The sequence below is a fragment of the Mesocricetus auratus genome, unplaced genomic scaffold, assembly GCF_017639785.1.
Source record: "Mesocricetus auratus isolate SY011 unplaced genomic scaffold, BCM_Maur_2.0 Super-Scaffold_100008, whole genome shotgun sequence".
NCBI lineage: Eukaryota > Metazoa > Chordata > Mammalia > Rodentia > Cricetidae > Mesocricetus > Mesocricetus auratus.
Window position 1 is genome coordinate 56248985 of NW_024429192.1, and position 21131 is coordinate 56270115.

At 44.2% G+C, this 21131-nt stretch overlaps 1 long non-coding RNA gene across 1 annotated transcript; it reads left to right on the forward strand.

The window, feature by feature from the left end:
- Nucleotides 1-16320: 16320 nt before the first annotated feature.
- LOC121141784 lies at nucleotides 16321-20500 on the forward strand. Its single transcript, XR_005878725.1, has 2 exons — nucleotides 16321-16470; nucleotides 18158-20500. It is a non-coding gene; the product is annotated as an uncharacterized LOC121141784 (long non-coding RNA).
- The last annotated feature ends 631 nt before the right edge of the window (nucleotides 20501-21131 follow it).

Sequence of the window (21131 nt, forward strand, 5' to 3'; positions counted from 1 at the left end):
ATTGCAGGACTAAGCACCCAGGTCAAGTAAAAAGTCTCAAAACTCTTAATTTATGCTTCTGTAGAATAAGGCTACCATTCACCCCTGAAGGACTATTGTTATTGACCTGAAGGGATGTTGCTATTGACAAGGATCAGCCACGGGTATTATAAACATAAGCAAGGAGAATAAGTGTGGTCTGGTTTGGGAAGAATTACCCCACAGGGGCAATCAGGAGCCAGAATGTGAGGGGAAGAGCATAGGAGAGTCAGCCACTTCCCAGTTATCATAGCTCCAGCCTAGACAGCTGTGCCATGTGTCCCACACTTCCTACCCTCCTGCATCTGTGTTTCCAGGATGGGCCAGCTCTCCACAGGAGACATGAGCAGCAAGAAAGGGTCCAGTGTGAGGAGCCAACCCAGAATAAGACAAGTCATGGGGGAACTCGGAAGAGCAGGCAGAACCTGGCCACCAGACTTCTGCTTGGGGCACCTTCCAGGATTCACAAGTCAGGATGCCAACTAATGCAGGCACTTGTGAGACACCAGTACAGGCCATGGAGACTAAAGACTGGGCCAGAGGCAGGGACAGTAACACTTGCAGTCATCCCAGGTTCTCAGCCCATAGCCAATTTCCAGGTGAGTGGGACCCCATGAGACCTCCCTAGAGGAGAAAGGTGGGTGGAAGGAGGGAAGAAAGAGAACTCATAGTAATAATATTTTCACTGAGCAGCTTCTGTGAGCAAGACCTTAAACTAAGTACTTATAGTTGACTCTGTTCATTTCACTCACTCCTCAGGACAGGGGCCAGAGCAGCCTTGAATGAAAGAAGGCATTGGGGCATATCATTTGCTTTCAAAGTAAATAGGATACATTCCTTTTCTTTAAAGTATTCCTTTCTTCATTCTTGTTTTAATAACTGACTACTAGAGGCAGAAGTACTAATGATAAAAATAAAGAGGAAAGCCAGGATTTCAGGGAGCAACTCACTAGGGACTACGGACAGAAGCACTAGACAGAGCTCCCCACCTCCCTACACCCCAAGACAAGAGGATTGCCATGCCCCTAATTTAACTGATTTTTACTTGTTATGCATAACTGATTAGACAACAAGCACTGCTCTCATTTTCTAAATCTGGGTGTGCTCTTAGCCCACTTGAACACAGCTAGGTTGCAGAATGTCTAGCAATGAGGGGATCTACATCATTTATTCCATTGCTGATTTTACAGACAAGGATATGTGGGCCAAGAGTGGAAGGAGGTAAAGACTGAAGTAAGGATGGATGGCGTCTAGAAGTCCTGGAGAACAGGGCTTTGCAATCCAAGTAGAGTCTTATAAAACTCATCTGGGGATGGGTATCTGTATGAGCAGTAACTCGTCTGGTAAAGGATAGGCAAAAGGAGTTTTGAAAAACAGAGTCATCAAGTGAATTGATACTAGGTGTAGATTGAGACTAGTGTGGAGGATCCCAGGGAGAACAGTGCTCTTTGCTAATACTGCCAAGAGTTTTTTACTTAAGGCTAACTACTATTTTAAAGACTTACGAAATCTTTCCTAATCGAATCTCAGTCCATGTTGTTAGCACTCATATTCCGTGAATGACAGTGCTCTGGAATACCTGAAATGAGGGTTTCAACGCACTTGCAGCGAAGCTGCCTCATATACTGCTCTTAGAGTCATGAGGTGAATAACACTAGCTCATTGAACAAATGTCACTTTTAGAGAAAAAGACTTTACACTTCAAGTTCACAGCATACTAAAACATTTTATCTTCATTTTGCTGATGGGAAATATGAACCCTAAGGTCATGCCATGGCTTGAGTGTATTCCTATAACTTCATATATTGGGAGCTTCAAGCTGAGAGACAGTAGGACCTTTAAAAGACAGACTCTAGGTCAGTGAGGAAGCTGCTCTAATAAGAGATTAAGGGGGTCCTCCTGGGACTCCTGGGCTCTCACAAGCCTAAGTCCTTACAAGACTGAGCAAGACTCCCAAATCACTCTAGCTTTCTGTTCACCTTGCAACAATACCTACTGGTTTCAACCTCACAGGAGGCTGAAGCAAGCTCCAGAACTGAAAAAGGAATAAGCTTCTTTATGAAGTCATCTTGCCTCAGAAATTTCATTTTAGTAACACTGATATAGGTGATATACTCAATAAACACTGATATAGGCTATATAGTAGTAGCGCAGAACTGAAATTCAGACTTTCTAAACTCCAAATCCTGGTTCAATTTGCTAACTTGTTTAGAAGAACTTAAAAGATAGATTAAATCTTTGTTTCTTTCAGTTTTAAAAAATGCCTCCCACTTTAGCCCAGGCTAGCCTTGAACTTGAGGTGATTCTCTTGCCTCACAGGTACTGGAATTACAAGTATGAGCCACCGATACTTGGCTTGAACTCTGATTATAGCAAACACTATGCCAGCAGGAAACTTTCAGTATTGGTTGATATTCCATTAGACTTTATCGTCATGATATCTAGTGAGTACAAATTTGACTAATAACCCTTGCCCAGGTAAATGTCCCCAACATTTGTCCTAAACAAACAAGTGAGGTCATTTCAACCTTTCACCCCTGAAATAGAGACCATTGCATGCCCAGTGGCCAGTCCCCAGAAGTCTATGTAGGGCTGACCATCAGTGAACAGTCCCTCTACATACACAGACATGTTCTCAGACCACAGTTATGGAAATCTCTGTGCTGTCCCCAAGCTTTGCTATGCTGCTCCTGGCCCTTCCTTGATCTTTCTATTGCTGGGCACAAACCCGGGACTGACCTTGGCCTCCACTGTTTCTTCAAAGCTGCATGAACATGCTAGGACATTGTGTCAAGCCCTACATTTCCACAAGTCACTCCCCATTTGCTGTCTCTGCCACAGCCTCCAGTGAGGATGAGAAACAATGGCTTAGTGTCTGCTGGAATCTATCTAGGGAGGTGAGGGCTGCCAACCCAAGCCAGCCAGCCCTATCAGCCCAAAGGCAGAAAGTCAGGCTCAGACACAGCCCTGCTCCTCCTTTGGCTGTGTGTGCTCTCTACTTCCTTCTCCTGTTGGTTCTGCTTCTGTCTAGATCCAGCCAGCTGGGACAGGGACATAGGGAGCTGGCTTCTCGAGGCACCTTAAGGATTCTTTAGTTCCATCTGCAGACATCTGGTGGCAACTCATTCCCTAGGAACCAGGAGTAGCACAGGAAGGAGAAATCTTCCAAGCTACCCAACCTCATCTCTATCTGTAGGACTACAAAAGGACTACTTAAAGCCACCTCATTCTAGAACATTTATCATACTCCGAGGTTTGGGGGATTATTTTTATACTAAAATCAGATTATTCTATAGAATACCCCTTGTAAATTAATCTGGCAACTCATCAATGATGTTTCTATCTCGATACTAAGCTTTGTGCCTGCTATTTGAGACTAAAACTCAAGTCCTATCCCAGAGCACCCACTCTTCCATAGGCCAAATCTCAAAGCCAGTAAGTATCAGCCAAATCTGAACTCAGTCTCCTGATTCTAAGGTTCAAACCCTTGGTGGCAGTGTCACATTGCTAGAAGTGAGTTGATGAACACCAGGGAGCTGACTAAGTTCAAAGATCTACTGTCTTGACCTGGCTTCACCACTAGACTACAAATAGCCATAGAACCCAAAGGCTTTTGCCTCACATTCTCAGTCTGGTTAGGAAAAACAATGTCTAAAGAGAAAGACTGGCTTAAGGCCAGACTCCCAAGTTTCAGGGATAGGATATGGAAAAGTGTCCTTATACAAGGTTGGACCTCTAATGTGCCCCAGGGATGTAGCAGCATAGGATCCTAGGAGTGTGTCCTCCCAGTCTGAACATGAGATCCAGCCTTGGAAGGATCTTTGCTCTGTAGAGGGTGCTCACACTCTCCTCATCCTCTCATCACACAGCAGCATGAAGGGTTAACAGGGTGACCGTCCCAGACACCGAGCTTCACAAACTGCTTGTCAGTCTGCCAACGACCATATTCATCTGACACACCAGGGAGGAACGCATGTGAACAGCAGCGCCAGACACAAGCATGCACATGTTCAACACAAAAATTCCAGAACTTCATTAACTCCTGTCATTTGTCTCCAAGGGACTCTTCTTCCAGATCCAACTTCTTAGGCCACTGGTGTTATCTAGAAGCCTGGAGAAGAACTAGCTAACACTGACTCCCCCCGCCAACTTAGAGCTGTCCCACACTGCTCACTCGGGCCAACAGAGCCAAGTCTATCAGGTCTGTACTCTCAACATAGCAGGGAGAACAAGGGCCTAATGCAACGCATTTTGTCCACAGACTCATGTTTTTACTGAGTGCCTGCAAGACCCTGAGTACAATGCAGGCACTCCTCCCTCTCCATAATGACGTGAGTGTATCAGGAAAAACCAGGACAGTCCCTTATCACACACTTTATCTTGCCCAGCTTTCCTTCCCCAACCCCCTGACAGCTGCCACACCCTGTCCCTTCTCTGAAGTAGTCATGCTTCTTCATGACTATGAAGGGTTCAATCCATAGCTCCCTGCAGGACACAGGTAGGTTTGGTATTAGTCACAGCTGGTGTTAACTGAGGCTAGGTCGCTGTGGGCCTCCGTCTGGGTTGGGTCCAGTACCTCGGTGCTCAGTCTTTCTGTTCATTTGGTTCATTTGGTCATGCATATTCATGAATCCCCAAAATTCTTGTGTTGTATACCAAATCCCAGTATTTATGTCTGAACAGTATCTGTGGTACTTTGAAAAACTAAGTAGAATTAGGTGAAATCATGAGGGAGGGTGCAGCCCTTATGGTGGCATTAATGGCCTTAGAAGAAGAGAATGAGAGATATGATGTACCTTTATTATGATGAAGCAAGAAGACCTTCACAGATGTTAACTAGAAACCAGCACTATGTTCTTTGATGGGTCTCTGGATACATAAACCACTATTCGTTATAAACTAGTTAATCTGAGGTAAAAAAAAATGACCATTATGACCATACAAATCAGTCTAAAACCATCTCTCTAAGTCTGTCTGTAAGATTACTTCAAAGATGTCTTCTCTGGTTGCCTTTGTTCTCTTCTGACCATGCTTAGTACCAGTAGCACAGGAGATTATCCATATACTAGGTTATGTTTAGACATATTCTCATATCTATGCTTGCTCCTTCTCTAGGTAGCCAATTGTCTTGTTTATAAACTATGCATAGACTTTGAAGTCATGCCAATTATCTGTACCATTCTCTCCTGTTATTGTTGATAAGCAAATAAGTATTTGCTAAAAGTCTTATTGTGAATAGAATAACATATTTTTATGATAGTATAAATTCTCTCTCATGTGCATGCACATGTGCATGCAAGTGTGTATGTGTGTGTGTGTTAGTTTGATTTCTATTGTTGAGATAAAACACTAGTTATAAGAGCAGAGATTGCAAAGCAACACTGCTTAGTGGCTTGTTCTCCATGGCTTTCTCAGTGTGCTATCATGTATAACCAACCCAGGACAACCTGCCCAGGGATGGCACTGCCGGCAGTGGTCTGGGCCCTTCCACATAAATCATTACAAGGAAATGGTCTACAGACTTTCCTACAAGCTAGTCTGAAGGAGGCATTTTCTCAATTGATATTCCCTTTGACCAGATGACCATAGCTGTGTCAAACTGACAAAAAAACCCACCCAGTAGACTGTGTATAATGCATTTTATTATCTTCCATATGTATACTTTTAAGAACAAAATAAAACATACACATGAATACAACCTCCTTTTCAACAAACTCAATAATGAATTTATTCCTGGATACAAAGCATTCTCCATAATTTTTCTTTTCAATAGTCCATCAAATGGATAAAATGTAATTCCCCCTGCTCATGCTCCTTTTATTTAATATTAAGGATACTTGTAATTTCACACAAAAAAAACAAGTCACAGTTTATACATAAAACCTTTCTTATAGACTATTTATCAGGACATGTTCCAAAAATTTTAACAACTGATGTAAAGTGCTTGACATTTTGACAGTACTTCTCCATGACCCAGTGTCAGGGCCCAGATTAAGAACCAGGTCTGGCCCAGCAACTCCACTCTTAGGCATATATCCAAAAGATGCCCATTCATACAACAAGGATGTCTGTTCCACTATGTTCATAGCAGCATTATCTGTAATAGCCAGAACTTGGAAGCAACCTAGATGCCCCTCAAGCGAAGAGTGGATAGAGAAAATGTGGTACATTTACACAATGGAGTACTATTCAGTAGAAAAAACAATGGAATCCTGAGATTTGCAGGCAAATGGATGGCACTAGAAGAAACCATCCTGAGTGAGGTAACCCAGTCACAAAAGGAGAAACATGGCATGTACTCTCTCATATATGGATTTTAGACATAGATCTGGGGAGTGCCAGCCTACAATCCCATGGCCAGAGAGTCTGGGAAACAGAACCTTCATTCAGTGGCTGATGGAAGAAGAGGCAGACTCCCACGGCTAAGCACTGAGCTGAACTCAAGAAAGCTAGTGACAGAGAGGGAGGACTGATGACCAAAGGGATTAAGACTGGTCTGGTTTAACCCCCAGAAACAGCTGACCTGACAAGGGTTAACTCTTGAATCCCAGGCTGATGCCTGGGAATCCAGCATGGGACTGATCAAGACCCCCTGAATGTGGGTGTCAGTGAGGAGGCCTAGGTAATCTATTGAGCCTTGGGCAGTAGATCAGTATTTATCCCGGGTATACAAATGGACTTTGGACTCCCATCCAACAATGTGAGATGCACTCTCACCCTGAACTCTTGGGGGAGGGTCTAGGCCCTGCCCTGGATGAAATGACAGACTATGGACACTCCCATGGAGGGCCTCACCTTCCCTGGAGAAATGAGGGGATATTAGGGGAGTTGGGGGTAGGGCACGGGAGGAGGGGAGGGAAACAGAGAGGGACCTGGAATTGACATGTGAAGTAACCTTGTTTCTAATTTAAATTTAAATTAAAAAATAAATAAAAAAAAAGAACCAGGTCTGGGGATTTCCACATGGTGTGAGGTGATGTTCATAAAAGATACCCAACCAAGTTAGGTAAGACTTGGGGAATGAGTCAAGTATTGAGCAAGGCAGGAAAGTATCCAAACTCAAGGGATCACAAGGTTCAAAACAACTGTTGTTATCAAGCAAAACAGCAAGCCTTTGCCTTCCTATGGAATCCTGCCAGGGACATAGTTCCACGAGGCCTCCTAGGGGCCACTCCAGTGCCTCCAACTCTATCTCAAGGTACCAGAAAGACCCATAAGCTGCTAAAGCCTTATCTAAGACTGGGGTTCCCAAGTTCCCACTGTGAGGGAGCCCCCACCCAGCTAGTCAAGTAAGAGAAAAGAAGACAGAGGAGTTCATAAGCACACATCATTTAAAAAGCTGTCCTTTAGACCCCTTTGTTTCCCTGTGACAATGTCAGTGGCTTTGTTTCAAGTATGCTGGTTCATCACATGTGTTTGCAGAGCCCACATTTCGCAGTATCCACTCTCCAGAGACACAATAGTGGACAAAAGGAAAAGGCAACCCCTGCTTAGCCAGACTCTGGTGCTGGCAACACGTGTTTTGGGTCCCTGGCTTCAGGCTATGGACAGTTCTGGGACTTGTACATCCTGATGGTGACAAAGTTTTATAGAGACACACATGCTCACTGGGAGGCTGGGAGAACACTGTTAGCAAAGCAGTGTGTCATGTATATTTATGGCACATGCCTGCGTATGTGTGGCAGTGATAGAATCAGACAGTGAAGTCAACTTGCTCTGGCACCACGCCACCTGGCTTCTAATCCTAGCTCTGCTCTGGGAACTTCAGCAAATTCTTTAATCACCCTTGGTCTTTGCCCTCAGCTGCAAGATAGGGAAAGTGCTGTAGTCAGTTCTCCATAGTTATGACAAAATACTTCATGCTGGGTAGTTAAGAAGTAATAAAGTTTCTTAGCTCATACTTTGAGGCCGAACATCCAAACAGCATGAAGCTGGCTCTAATGAGGACGTCATGGAAGACAGACACCATCACAGTAGTAAGAGTGAGCACAACAGGGAGTGATCACAGCACAAGATCTGCAGCCAGGGAGTGAGAAGGGACCAGTCCTGGAACCTACCAACCACCACACCTCTTCATGGCCCCACACCCTTTAGATAGCCAGGGAGTGAGAAGGAACCAGTCCTGGAACCTACCAACCACTGCACCCCACCTCTTCATGGCCCCACACCCTTTAGACAGTGTCACACTGGAAACAGGACATTGTCATATTGGAGGACACTCACCTGTCTAAACCACATCGTAATGCCATTTGTTTCAAATGGCCGTGAGGAGAGGATCCTTCAGCACTCTGCCTGGAACCATTGAAAGCCCTTCCTTTAACATGGTCTGGCTGAAGTGGCAAACATTTATATGCTGAGTCCTAAACAAACCAACTGCTTGGTGACTGACATTAAAGCAGGTAGAAAGTTCCACAGTCAGAGACCCAAATTGAAACTGAAGGTGCATTTGACTGCCCAGAAAAAGGTGAGGATACAATAAACATATTCAGAAAGGATGGGGGAAAAAGAAAAAATAAACCAGAAAGTCTTTCTATCCCTTCTCCATGGCTTCCAATAATGGAAATATGGCAAAAGATTCCTGCCAAGTCCAGATGGTTCCAATGACAAGCATGTGCCAGAACTCAGGCACAAACGGTCAAGCCGAGTTGGGGAATCAGGACTAGGGGACAAGCACAGCCAGCTCAGGACTCTCCTCAAGGATGGGCATTCCAGACAGACAGTTCCCAGTGCCATTGGGTGCTATGAAATTTCAGAAGTCTGAGGGAGGGTGGGGTAGGGTGGAAACTGAACATTGACCACACTAGCAGAAGGACAAAGACCCGAGTTTTCAGAAGTCGTTCTTCACACTGTGATGTAAATGGAATGCTGTCCAGATTTAATATCAGTGGTGCAGATAAAACAATGTCAGCAGACTGGATAATTAGAGTTTTTTGGCTCATTCCCTCCCTCTCTCACTTTGTTGAGGGATGTTGAAAGAGACGGAGGAGATGAGTCCAAAACCCCAAGAATTCCTCAGAGCTGCAGTGCATTTTTAGCTCCTCCTGGCATCTGGGAGAGCAGAGACATGACTTCAGGTTCAGCTCTTGGCTGTGCCCTTTACACCAGTCTGAGCAGCACTTTTTAAACCCCTTTGATAAAGATGGATGCGTTTAAAGAAATTCATGAGCTAATTAAGACCACACTTGGGGAGCCGTTCCCTTTCAACAGAGGACTGTGCTGGCCAAGTGGAACAGATATGAAGCCAGCTACCACTGGTCCTATACTTCACAGCCCCCCAAACTCCTCTCTTGACCACTCCAGGTTCCAGTGCCAGCCTTTCAGACAGACTGCTCAGCTCAGGACTAGAGCCACCCCAAAGCAGTGCGTTTCCAGGGGCACATGCAGATCAGCGCAGAGAGGCTGGCCCGCCACCTGTTACTGCTGGCTTTCGAGTTCAGGCCATTTGACAAGGAAAGAGTGAATCACAGAACCTCAGATACAGCTAACAGACCTAACGTCGCCTCCCACCCAGCAAAGGAATCCTGTTTTTCCTAACTGGGCAACAGTGGTCTGGGGTGTGCATGAGGAACACAGCTGGCAGAAGGGATGGGCCCAACCTCAGCAAGGTTCAAAGCAGGATTTGGTCAATATCCTGTGGGTCCTCCTGAGTACCAGGAGTCTCAGCACCAAGGACCTAGGTGACCCTGGTCCTCTAACTCTGTAACAGGGACTGGACACTGCAGTAATGAGATACAAAGGAACCCTCTCTGTCTATAAGGAACATCAACAGATGGCAGGGGAAAGAGTTCATGTCACCATATAGCAGGAGCAACTCTCTTGGGAAAAATCTAGAACACATCATTTAGACCTCTTTTATCATCTAGATCCTCTAGAGAAGAGAAACAAAGGTGTTTATTATGGGGATCCTGATGGACCTCAACTAGGCCATCCATACATGGAGGAATGACCAAGAAAATCCTGCACAAATAAGGTCCTTTCCCCACAAGTCCCCTCTTCCCATACCATGTCAAGAGACAGTCTGTTACTTACCAAACCATTATAAAGGTTCTCCTCACTGGATCAAGGTCTCCTGTAGTCACAAAAATAAACACTACTCTTCTAGAAGACAAGCCTCCAACTATTTGAAGACAGTTCTCATTTATCCTCAACCTTCTTTAGACTAAACACAGTCCTCTCAATGATGCCTATTTGGCATTGTTTTCCTTCCACACCGTCTGCATACATACCATGACCCTAAGGACTAAAGAAATAACACAACGGCACAGCAGTTAAATGTACACCCTGGAATCCCAGCTCCATCACTCGCTGAGCTTCTGTTCCCTCAGTCTAATAATCTTAGTTGGGAGAATTAAATAGATCAACTCATGGAGAATACTTAGAACGGTACCTCTCCTTGATCAGCATCTAATTCAGGGTTTGCTACTCCCTGCTCCAGTGCTTTGCAACATTAACACAGCAATGCCATGGAGATTGCTTAAGATCTTCGATGAGACAAAGGATGATACATCCTCTGGTCAGTACTGCTTATATAGCAAGGATGTATAAATACTCACATCCTCTCCTTTTCTATTGCTGATACATTTGGGAGTCTCACAATTCTGCACATCTTACCTACAGACACACTCATGGCCTTCATTCCAGACTTGCTTTTCAACTCAACAGTTCAGAGAGAAAGAGACACACTCCAGTTAGACACCCACCTACCCTGGCCCCAATAAAGCAAAGTGGAAGTGTACCTGCTGGCCCTTAGAAAAGATTCAAATCCCACTGTGGTACAGCTATACTCTTCTTGCCTTCTTTGCAACAACCTATGGGGGTTGGAGCCCAAAGAACGAGTGTAAGAAAATGCTGATGTTCTAGTTGTTTTTGTTGTTAATCATAAAGTACTTTATCTCTAACCTACAAGTCTCCTCTCCTGCCAGAAACCATGAAATTGGCAGATTAACTCCTTAGTTTGCAAGTAGGTGAACGCTCCTCTTTATAGTTGTTGAAAATAGCCTATAGAGAAGATAGTGACAAAATAAACTTCCTTTCTCCAGTCTTTATCTTAGAAAATCACCAACCCCATCACATCCTGTTCATGTTTAGTTTATTTTTAAAAAACTAACCAAAGGACTTTAAAATCCTTATTTATTCATGTTGATTCTCATCTCGATTTTAATCCAAATTCCATTGGAGGTTTTTGTGAGGCTTTTTTTTTAAGAAAAGTTAATCTTTTTTATTTGAAGTCCCCTTGTTAAATTCTCTTGCTGGAGATGTCTGTCTTCCTAGTTCATTCATTCCTTCCACCAGATAGGCAGAACCTCCCTCTCACTCAGACATCCTATCCCAGTAACCCCCAAACCACAAAAAAGGAGAGTACATGTCCTGAGGGTATGACATGGCTGAGACCATAGGACACCAGTTAGGGTAGTCGAGCAGAAGCATTAAGAGCAGCCACATACTTCCAGAAAATTTGGCTGAGAACCACTACCCCTCAGATGTGGGAGGGTAGCTGCAGGGGAAGTAGACACTGCCCAACTCACATCCAGCACCAGGAACAGGCAGGTAGGGTAGAGTCAGAGGCAACGCTATGAAATTCTCCATGCAATTTTCTCACACTTTGGGTAACCTGGTGGGAGACTGAAGGATGCTGAAGTTGTCAGTGGCTCCCCCACCGCCTCAGACATGGGACATGAGCATCTCCTCTGCCTCCTGCCTTCACCACTGTCACATTTATAGCTGAGGCTTCATGGGGATGCTGAGCTTTGACTTATAGGTGAACACTGATACTCAGCTAAGTTACCAGAGATTTTCACAGTTTTGTCCATCAGGTATGTTCTTGATTTCTCTTATGAACTACCCACCCATTACAAAATCGGTTACATGTATGTCTCAGCACCTAATATAAAAATATAACTTATGAATCTTATTCAGAAATAAAAGAAAATAACCCAGTAAAATTTGTGACGTAAAATACTTCGCTAGAATTCATCCTTTCCATGTTTTAGCTTTATTTTTAGATTTTACTGTTTCAAGATTTCTTACAATATTTTAAAGCATGGCTTAAAAACCCTGAGACTTCAACATCTGGTCATGAGTTACTTGCAGAACTTCAGCATAGTTTTCTTTCTTTTGAAAAATAATTAATCTATGATGGCTTTAATGGGTGGCAAATGAATAAAAACAGCTTTAATGCTGACATAGCTTTAGCTGTAAGATTGGACTTATCGGACCCCATGATCAGGGTCGTCTGGAAAAGTTTATAATTTGGCTCCATGGAAAACTCCAGGGGATGGACCCTAGGCCTGGAAGCTTATTTCCAGTTTGAGCTCTGAGGGGGCCTCTTCCCACACCAACGTCTTCTTTGTTTATAGAGGATTTTCAACTGGTGGCCCTTCCATCTCTTCAAAACACTCATTAACATTTCAACCAGAAAATATTGCTGTCCTTTCCTGTGGTCCTAAGAGTTCCCTGGTCTCACCACATCCATGAAAGAGAGAAAGGATTAGACCCAAATATTATCCCTGTCTCCTCAATGTCAGGAAATCTTATTTAATTAACTCCCAGTTTGCCCAGTTCTGAGGGGTTCAATAATTGAGTGTGTTCCCCTCAATGCTTATGTGTTAGAAACTGAACCCTGACTTCAGTGTTGAGATGGAGGACTTTTGGAGGTGATTCAGGCATGAGGTGCCCGCCATACATGAATAGGCTCATATTTTGGAAACTGGTTTGCCACAAAGATGAATTGAATATTGGGTCTCATGATCTCTTGCCCATCTGCCTTTCACCATGAGATGATGCAGCAAGGGGTTCTCACAAGATACAGCCCCTTGACCTTTGACACCCAACCTCCAAGACTGTAAGAAATAAATCTCTGTTCTTTTAAAGTCACCCAGTTTGTGGTCTTCTGTTAAATCAGCTCCAAATTGCAGGTGTCTCTAAGGCTATTCCACTACAGGTTCTGCCTCTAATCAGAAATGGCCAATTCCTCGGGCCCATGTCACCCCCTGGATACACACTAATGACCACAGAAGGAAGTCACAGCTTATCCAGAGGCTCAGAAGGCAGTTACAGCTTATCCAGAGCACCCCTATAGAATTCCTTCCTGGACAGAGATCTTATTGGGCTTTGCTCTTGGTAAGGCCTGAACTCATGGTTTTGAGAGAAGTACCTCCAAGGGAAGTGAGAGAGGGTTCCTCTGTGCTTCTTCAGTCACATACAGGAATACACAAACTGTACAGCAAGTGGGAAAGTCCAGGGTATATCAACTGGGCATACATCAAAATGTCCCTCATGATTCTTCTATGTCCCCTATTCTCAGGTTGGAGCCCTATGACCACATTAGAGGCTGACGGTTTCTTAATTGGGAGTCTGATACCTATGTGCTCCTTCTGTTCCTTCCTTCTTCTCTGTTATCTAACCCCTTTTACTCAGTTAGGACATTGCCAAACTCTTCTGGTCCCTCCTTGTCTGTACTGCCCCCTCATAAATCTACTCCCCAAGTAGACAGAGCAAGTAAGTGTTACTTTGGGTCTCATGCAACAGAGTTGTAATGTAGTTAAGTTGAAACAGACAAGGGGGGGCCCACCTCTCCTAGGAGCATCACGGAAGTGCTATAACTGGTTTAAAAAATGACTTAGGATTAATGTTTTTAAATTCTTACTATAAACATTGGTGATGCTCATCTTCCTATAAATAAAGACTTTCCTATAAACAAAGACTTTGGGGATCCCAAATTGAGGCATCCCAATACCTAGGCCTCTAGAAAACTTTAAAGCCAGCTGCTTACTGCCAGGGGCTAATGAATCACAACTTCACAGTCTCACCCAAGAACTATTAACCTGTGGAGTTAAGGGGCCCTGCTGTCTGAAACCTGCATGAGCATAAGGTCAACATATGGTATCACCTGCTGCTGACCCCACCTCCTGCTACAGAATGCCAAGGAACAGAAAAAGTTACTGAGAACCAGCACTTGAAAAGCTTCTCTTCACCTACCAACAACTTCCACTGGGTGGGGCAGACTCCAGTCACCTGTCTTTTAACAAAGTTACAGTGGTGAGTGGCTCCAAGCACAGAAAGATCAGCCCTGGCCTTGGTGAGTTTCTAGTCTAACGGAGAAGACAGGGCATTATTATTATTATTATTATTATTATTATTATTATTATTATTTGACAGTCTTTCTGCCCTTGCTTTCTAGGATGTTGCACTCTCCCCCTTTCCTCCTCCTTCCTCTTCCTGGCCCCTAAGTGGCTCACTTCCTGTATTATTGATTTACAATAAGTAAGAGTTTCCCATACTCACTTTCCAGCCTCCCCACTGATCTCCAGAATGTCACAACTAGAGGCCTACAGGACCCGACTAATTTATCTAAGAGAACACAGCAGAATTTCCCATCTCTCCAAACAGATCCTTCTCCAGCAGCAATTTCCACCCAGGTGAAGGCCTCATCCAGGATCTTTTTCACCCTGCCTCTTACCTAGAATTCACTTCCATTGATTATCACTTTTTAAGGCCACTGCCTACCAACATCATGCTTATAGACCACTGTAGAGCCTGCCATCTGCTTCTCTTTCCACTCTCCTTCCAGAATAGTTGACCCCAGGAAGCAGTCAGATACCAACGCACACCACACAGCACCCTCCAGAGGCTGTTTATACAGAATAAAATCTGACCTCTTACCATTGCCCACAAGGCTGAGGCTCAACCACCATGTGAGTAGGAAGAAGAGCAGAAGGAAAGAACACCAAACCAGACACATGCAGCCCAAGGAGCTAAGGGCTTGGTGAGAGGACCACAGTCTCTTAGGCATAGAGGAAACAGGTAAACATCCCAAAGGTAACAATTGTCAAGATTCACTTCCTGTCAAGCTCTGCTTCACCCCTTAACTGTTAGCTGGACAACTTGCTGCTCCTCCAACCACACCTAATTGATTCCAGCACCATGGACTTTGCAATTGCCAAGTTCTTTGCTTGAATAGAGTTCTCACGCCAGAAATCCTAATTAAGACCCATGATTTTACTTCTTTCTCCTCTTTGATTCTATGTCACCTTCCACAGAAATGGTGTTCTACTTGTCCATCCTACTAAAACAAAACTCTCTCTCTCTCTCTCTCTCTCTCTCTCTCTCTCTCTCTCTCTCTCTCTCTCTCTCTCTCTTGCTCTGTTCTCCACTGTAAAGTTGCTGCCTACTTCTCCCACATAAATTAAAAGTACATTAGAGCAGGAATTTTGACCCTCTCATCACTCAAGATTTATTGAATGAATGACTAAGTGTCAAGTGTCAGGTCATGTCATTTAATACTTTTTTTTTGAAAAGAGGACTAAATTTCTCATAGAGATGGTTACAATATTGATAAAGGTCCTAAGCAGACTTCTGAGACACAGCCCCAAGAGAAAGTCATTTACTACAAAGACCATCCATAGACAAATAACCCACTGGATGCATAAATCCCAATGCAAGGAGCGATACAGAAGAGCAAGACAACGTGAAGCATACAAAGGGACACATCAACACTTTACAAATGAGCTCAAAGAAGAAGCTTACCTTGTAGAGATGACTAAACTCCGCATTTGTATACAAAGGCCTAGAAAACGTGTGATTTCATAAGGAAGAGAATTGACAAGGAAGCATATGCAACTGTGGGTTGATGTGCTATTATTAGGCAGTTAGGTGTCAGAGGCCACTGAAGGGCCCTGATGAACCCCTCCTGCACAATCAGCAGTTTGTAAAACTAGGAACTGAAACTGTAGGTCTCTAAAGGAATGGGATCTGAGTCATTTCTGGCCTCTAGGTGAAGGTATGACTTTCTAAACTGCCCAAGAACTATATGATTGCTAGCCAGGACAAGGGAGAGAGTGTAGTCGATAAAGGGCTTGCTATGTAAATCTGAAGACCTGAGTTCAATCCCCAGCACCCACATCATGTCAAGGCCCAGTGGTGTGCATGGCAATCCCAGCTCTGGGAAAGCAGAGACAGGAGGATCCCTGGGCCTTGCTGGTCAGTCCAGACAAAATGTGGAGCTCCAGGTTCAGTGAGAGATCCTGTCTCAAAACTAAGGTGGACCCTAAGGTGAAGGGTGAAGGAGGCAGATGTAATTACTGTTAGTGTTATTTTCCTCATAAGTGAAAATAACAGAAAGTAAAGTATGTACATGATACAGGTTATGCCCACAAAAAACCAAAGGGTGACTCACAGTTTTGAAACCTGAGAATATTTACTGTTGTACAATTGCCCACAAAAGGCACCATCTGAGGTCAACAGGCTTTCTCTATGTGTCTGTTTCTACAAGAGCCTTCTCCCTAAACAGAAGGTAAGCACGTTTGCAAAGTCTTGCCGCTGGGAGCTCTCAGACCTGGAGCAGCTCGGGCCCACAGAACCAGCTATGGTTATGGGCTCAGTAACAGGATCCAATTTAGCCCCCAAACCAAGGAGGTATGCCCGCTACAGAAGCAAAGGACAACTCAAAAGCAGGTAAAGTTCATTGGAGGGGCGCCCCCCAGAGGCAGGATGGGGAGTTTCAGGACTCAGGCAGGAACAGTCTCTAGCAGAAGCTAGAAGCCCCCAACCCTGCCCCACCTCACCCTGCCCTAGCAGACCCTTAAACTTTTTCCTGGCTGGTCCCAATGACAGTTCCCATTGACCCACCAGGTCTAAGTCAAGGCCAACAGGCAGTTCTAAAGCATCACTTCGCCCTCACCTGCCCAATATCTAGCCAGGCATCCTCTCACGTGAAAGATTTCCTGGGGAACAAGGGAGACACACAGTGCCCCTCTGCAGCTCTCCTGGTCCCCGAGGAAGAACGGTCAACGGCAGAACTTAAGCACTGCTGACTCACCAGCGTCTTCCCTGTGTTCTGTTGTGGCAACTGGGCTGGAGGGCCAGGAAGGGGCCTAGAGAACTGTTTCCTGCCCTGTGAGCCCTGCAGGATGTTCTGAACTACATACAGCACAGGCAGACAACTCAGAAGCCACCTGGGTGGGAAAGAGAAGAGGAAGAGAAAGGAACAACAAACAGACAGGCATGTCAAAGTGTTAAGAGCAGTTTGGAGTAGTACATTGTTCTCAAGGAAGCCTCACAGAGACAATAAGTGGGGCATTACAAATCTGGAGTTCAGAAACAACAATCCCAAGAAAAACCAGAAAAAGACGCCTTCTTCCCCAAGGAAGACCGATGGGCAGTGCTCTGGTCAGGAGAAAGGATCTGGAAAGACAGTCTGACAGGGGTGAGGGAGAAGGGCTTTGGGAGCTGCCTCCATGTAGGTGAGGGGCAGTGAAGGCAGATGGGTGACAGGGCCTTGTGGACAAGTTGCCTGGGTAACTGGGAGCCAGGCTTAGGTGACACTGCCATGGAAAGGAGGGCTGACAGGGCTAAAAGAAAATACACTGGGGGAGGGGGTGGCCTAGAGACAAGTGTCCCTCAGCCAGACCTGGCCTGAGTCCTTTGTTTCTCCAGAATTCACATTAAGGCAGTCCACCTAGTCCACACGCTCTACCATGTCCAGGCCATTAATGGTCTCCCTTCTTTCTTCAGAGACTTTTGCTCCCTCTGGAGTCAAGTTTCACATTGAAGAGGGAAACTCATAGCTTTGGGAGAGCCATTTCTCCCAGAGTCTTAGGTTCTGTCATCTGTAGCTTGTTTCTATTTTCCCTGAGGTGTGCTACTTTATGAAGGGCAAACCTAAAGGAAAACAGACCCTCACCATGGCATAGCAGTCAGAAGGCTGCAGAAACATCCTTAGAGGTCCCTTAATGAAGCACACAGGAGGCCCACGGGGCTCCTTCACTTGTGTGGTGGTTTCCTTCCCACTCTGAGGCACTCGGTAAGGAGGAAAGGGGAGGAATGTGATGGGTGGACTTCCTGGCCTATGTCAGTCTCCTGGCTAGATGCTCTGCCCACGTGACTGGAGGCACCAACCTTGTTCTGTTTGTAGCTGACTCAGGATGGGTATTTCCGCCTCTCTCATGTACTAAGTCGGACAGACCTTGACCTTAAAGACAAAGGTGGAGCCTGGCTCATCTGCTGTTTGAGAACTTTTATTTCCCTGACCTTAGATCCTCTTCAGGATGTGTGGAGCTGGTAACTCATCTTCACTAGTCACTTTCCAAGATCTGCCAGCTGAGATGCCTCTAAGCTCACCATTTCTCCTCTCTATCCTCAGGACCACCACCCTATACACTGTCTGGACCAGGCTCCTGGATGTCCCATCGTTCCCACATCATTCCATAATCACGTTATAATTTCCCCGTTCCATGGATATTTCATATTTCTGTTTTCAAAGGACTTGAAATCACAAGAAAACATGAAATAAAGCTACTGATTATTTGAAAATTACTATAGAAAAGCTCACCCTAAGCTAATTTTTCAACTCTACCAAGAATTCCATCTATCCTGATACATGGAGCAAGAAAAAAGGGGGGTCACAAAATTATCCTGGTGTAAGGAGAATAGAGGAATGGGGGAAAGGACCCTCCAGAGTGAACTCCTAAAGGCCTCTCTACAGAATGAGAGTGAACTTCAAAGGACAGAAAAACCACTGGACTTTTAGGAAGAAATATTTAGCAGGTAGTCCCTTTTAATATCAGCATCTCTTTTAAGAAAGCATTGAAATTCTAAAGCATGTGTTTTCAAAGGCCATTGCTTCAGTGTTGGGGCGGAGGTCTGGAAGCTAATACAAATCTCACAGTTCTCAACAGAAAACTGTATGACTATCACCCATCCTGAGGGTAGGAAGAGAGGAGAGGGTGGTGATCAGGAAAGAGGTCGGGGCATTGGATGTGTGGGAAGATGGATTGTCTTAATGAATTAAGGAAAAAGAGAAGAAGATCTAATTACCTACATTAAACAGAACTTTCATTATAAAGAGTACTTTCCTAAGATGCTGATATCATTCCTACCAAGAAGCCCTGGAAAAGGAGTCGGTAATTAGTGGACCTCCTCTAATACCCCTCTTAAGTACCAATTAAACCTTCACTGGGAGTTGACAGCAGTGACCACAAGAATGTCTGCTCCAGGGTGTACTAGAGGAACAGGGTGCCAGGTTTCTGCTGTGTCCGTCTGCTGGTGGTAAAGTACACATTGTCTATCCGAGTAGGAAGGATCCCATAAGGCACTGCTGACTGGACAGAAAGCTGAGCAACAGTGAACTACAGACATGCCCAAGGAAAGAAAATACGCCTCTCCTGACTTTGATTTCTATACAAATATCAAAACAAGGGTGCAGCTGGGACACCAAAACTCTACTCCAACATAGCAGAGGAGAAACTTCTTCAGCCTAGTTAAGTCCTCACACGTGGTCAGTTTCCAGTTAGCATCACCTCGGTGGGAACTTGTAGATTCTTGAAGATTCTTGGGTCCACTTCAGACCAGCTTAACTGAAACTTTTATGGTAGAGCCAGGGTATCAACAAGCTCTCTATGATTCTGATGCAATGAATCTGAAAACCACTCGTCTAGAAAGTTTGAGGCTAAATACGGCAGCAAGCTACAGGAGGTATTTTACAAATGCTGCTTTGCCTCTCTTCAAAGTCTCTGTTGTACTCTGAGAAGAAAGGTGTTTGCAGATGCCTCTTGAAGGCAAACGACCAAAAGCGTCTTGGAAAGGGTTTTAAGACCCAGGAGTTAAGAAACGAAGGAAAGGGGTAAATTTTAAGAAACTAATTCAAGTCTCAACTTGATTAACCAGAGAGAAGTCTTCTGTCTTCGGGTAACTATGCACTGCTCTAGGCTAGCCAATGCAAACACAGCTCAAAACTGAAAAGACATTAGAAGATACAGAACCACGCCTGCTCCCAGGTGGCTAACACCAAAGTGCCTTCCAGAGTCAGCCATATCATCGGTCTCTTATAGAAAGATGGCAAAGAAAGACAAATATTTTTTGTCCCACTTTTCTTGCATACCAATGACAGCATACTACTCACACTGTTTTACACATTGTTTTTCTCACTTACTACAGCTTGGTGGCTGTGCCATACCAGAAACATCCGGAACCACCCAGAAAGGTTCTGAGTTTCTGAAAACATACAACAATACAAGGTGTGGGACAGTTCTCTGTGAAGAAGGAAAAGCTGGCAGGACATCACATGATTTTTCAATGGACCTCCAGCACATCCTCAATTCTCCATTTGCAGAACATTTTTCAAGCCCTATTGTGTGTTGTTTCACAACACAACATTAATATGGAAACCTTCACCTGGGTCATTACATAAATACAAAGTAGCATTACTGGAATGCACTAGAGTCCAGTGATTCAGGTACCCTAGGACAAAAGTAGAAAGGAGCTTAACCACTAGAGAAAACTCAAAGCAACGACATGACTCAGAAGGATTTTATCTATTAAGTTCAATGACTATAAATCACATTTTATCTGTAAGAATTAAAACTCAACCAATGATAAAACACAAACTGACTAAGAACAACTTGCTACTTGATAGAGCTATTTTCCAACACTTACAATCAGGTAAACAACACAAAATAAAATAAATGTAATCTAATATTGCACCAAACTCCATTGTAGTAATATTTCTTTCAAAATTATTTCTGCTCATACTTCTTCAGCACCATCAGGAAGATCTTTCCCCTCTGATTCTACTGAGTTTTTTTTTTACTTTTTTTTACTAAGTGTAGCATCCAAAGGTAAAGCATTAAAGCTTAAAGTAAACAAACAAATAATATACAAATCACCTTATTGGAAAGAGTTCACATGACATATAATTTATACTAATCAGAAGAGTTTTCTTACTATATAGTCCCAGAGTTGTGCAACCCTCACCTTGATAAATTTCAGAGCACACTCATCCTTGGGAAAGAAATTCTACCTGCCATTGTCCCCCCACCTTCCCAAGACCCCCGACACAGGCAATCAGCAGTCCATATTTCATTTTCAGCAGACTAACCGGCACATGCAACACAACTAAGGAAACAAAATCAATGACCTTGTAGATAAGTCTACAGAAAAGGCCCTCCACTCTCCACTGAAGAGCAAAGAAACAAAAGAATGAGGGAAAAAAAACAAACATTTAAGGGCTACAACGTAGTACCAGATGTTCTAAAGCAAACCATAATTCTAAGTAAAAGTAATAAAACAATGATGTTGATAAAGTGAAACAAAAGACCCTTTCAATTAATATTACATCA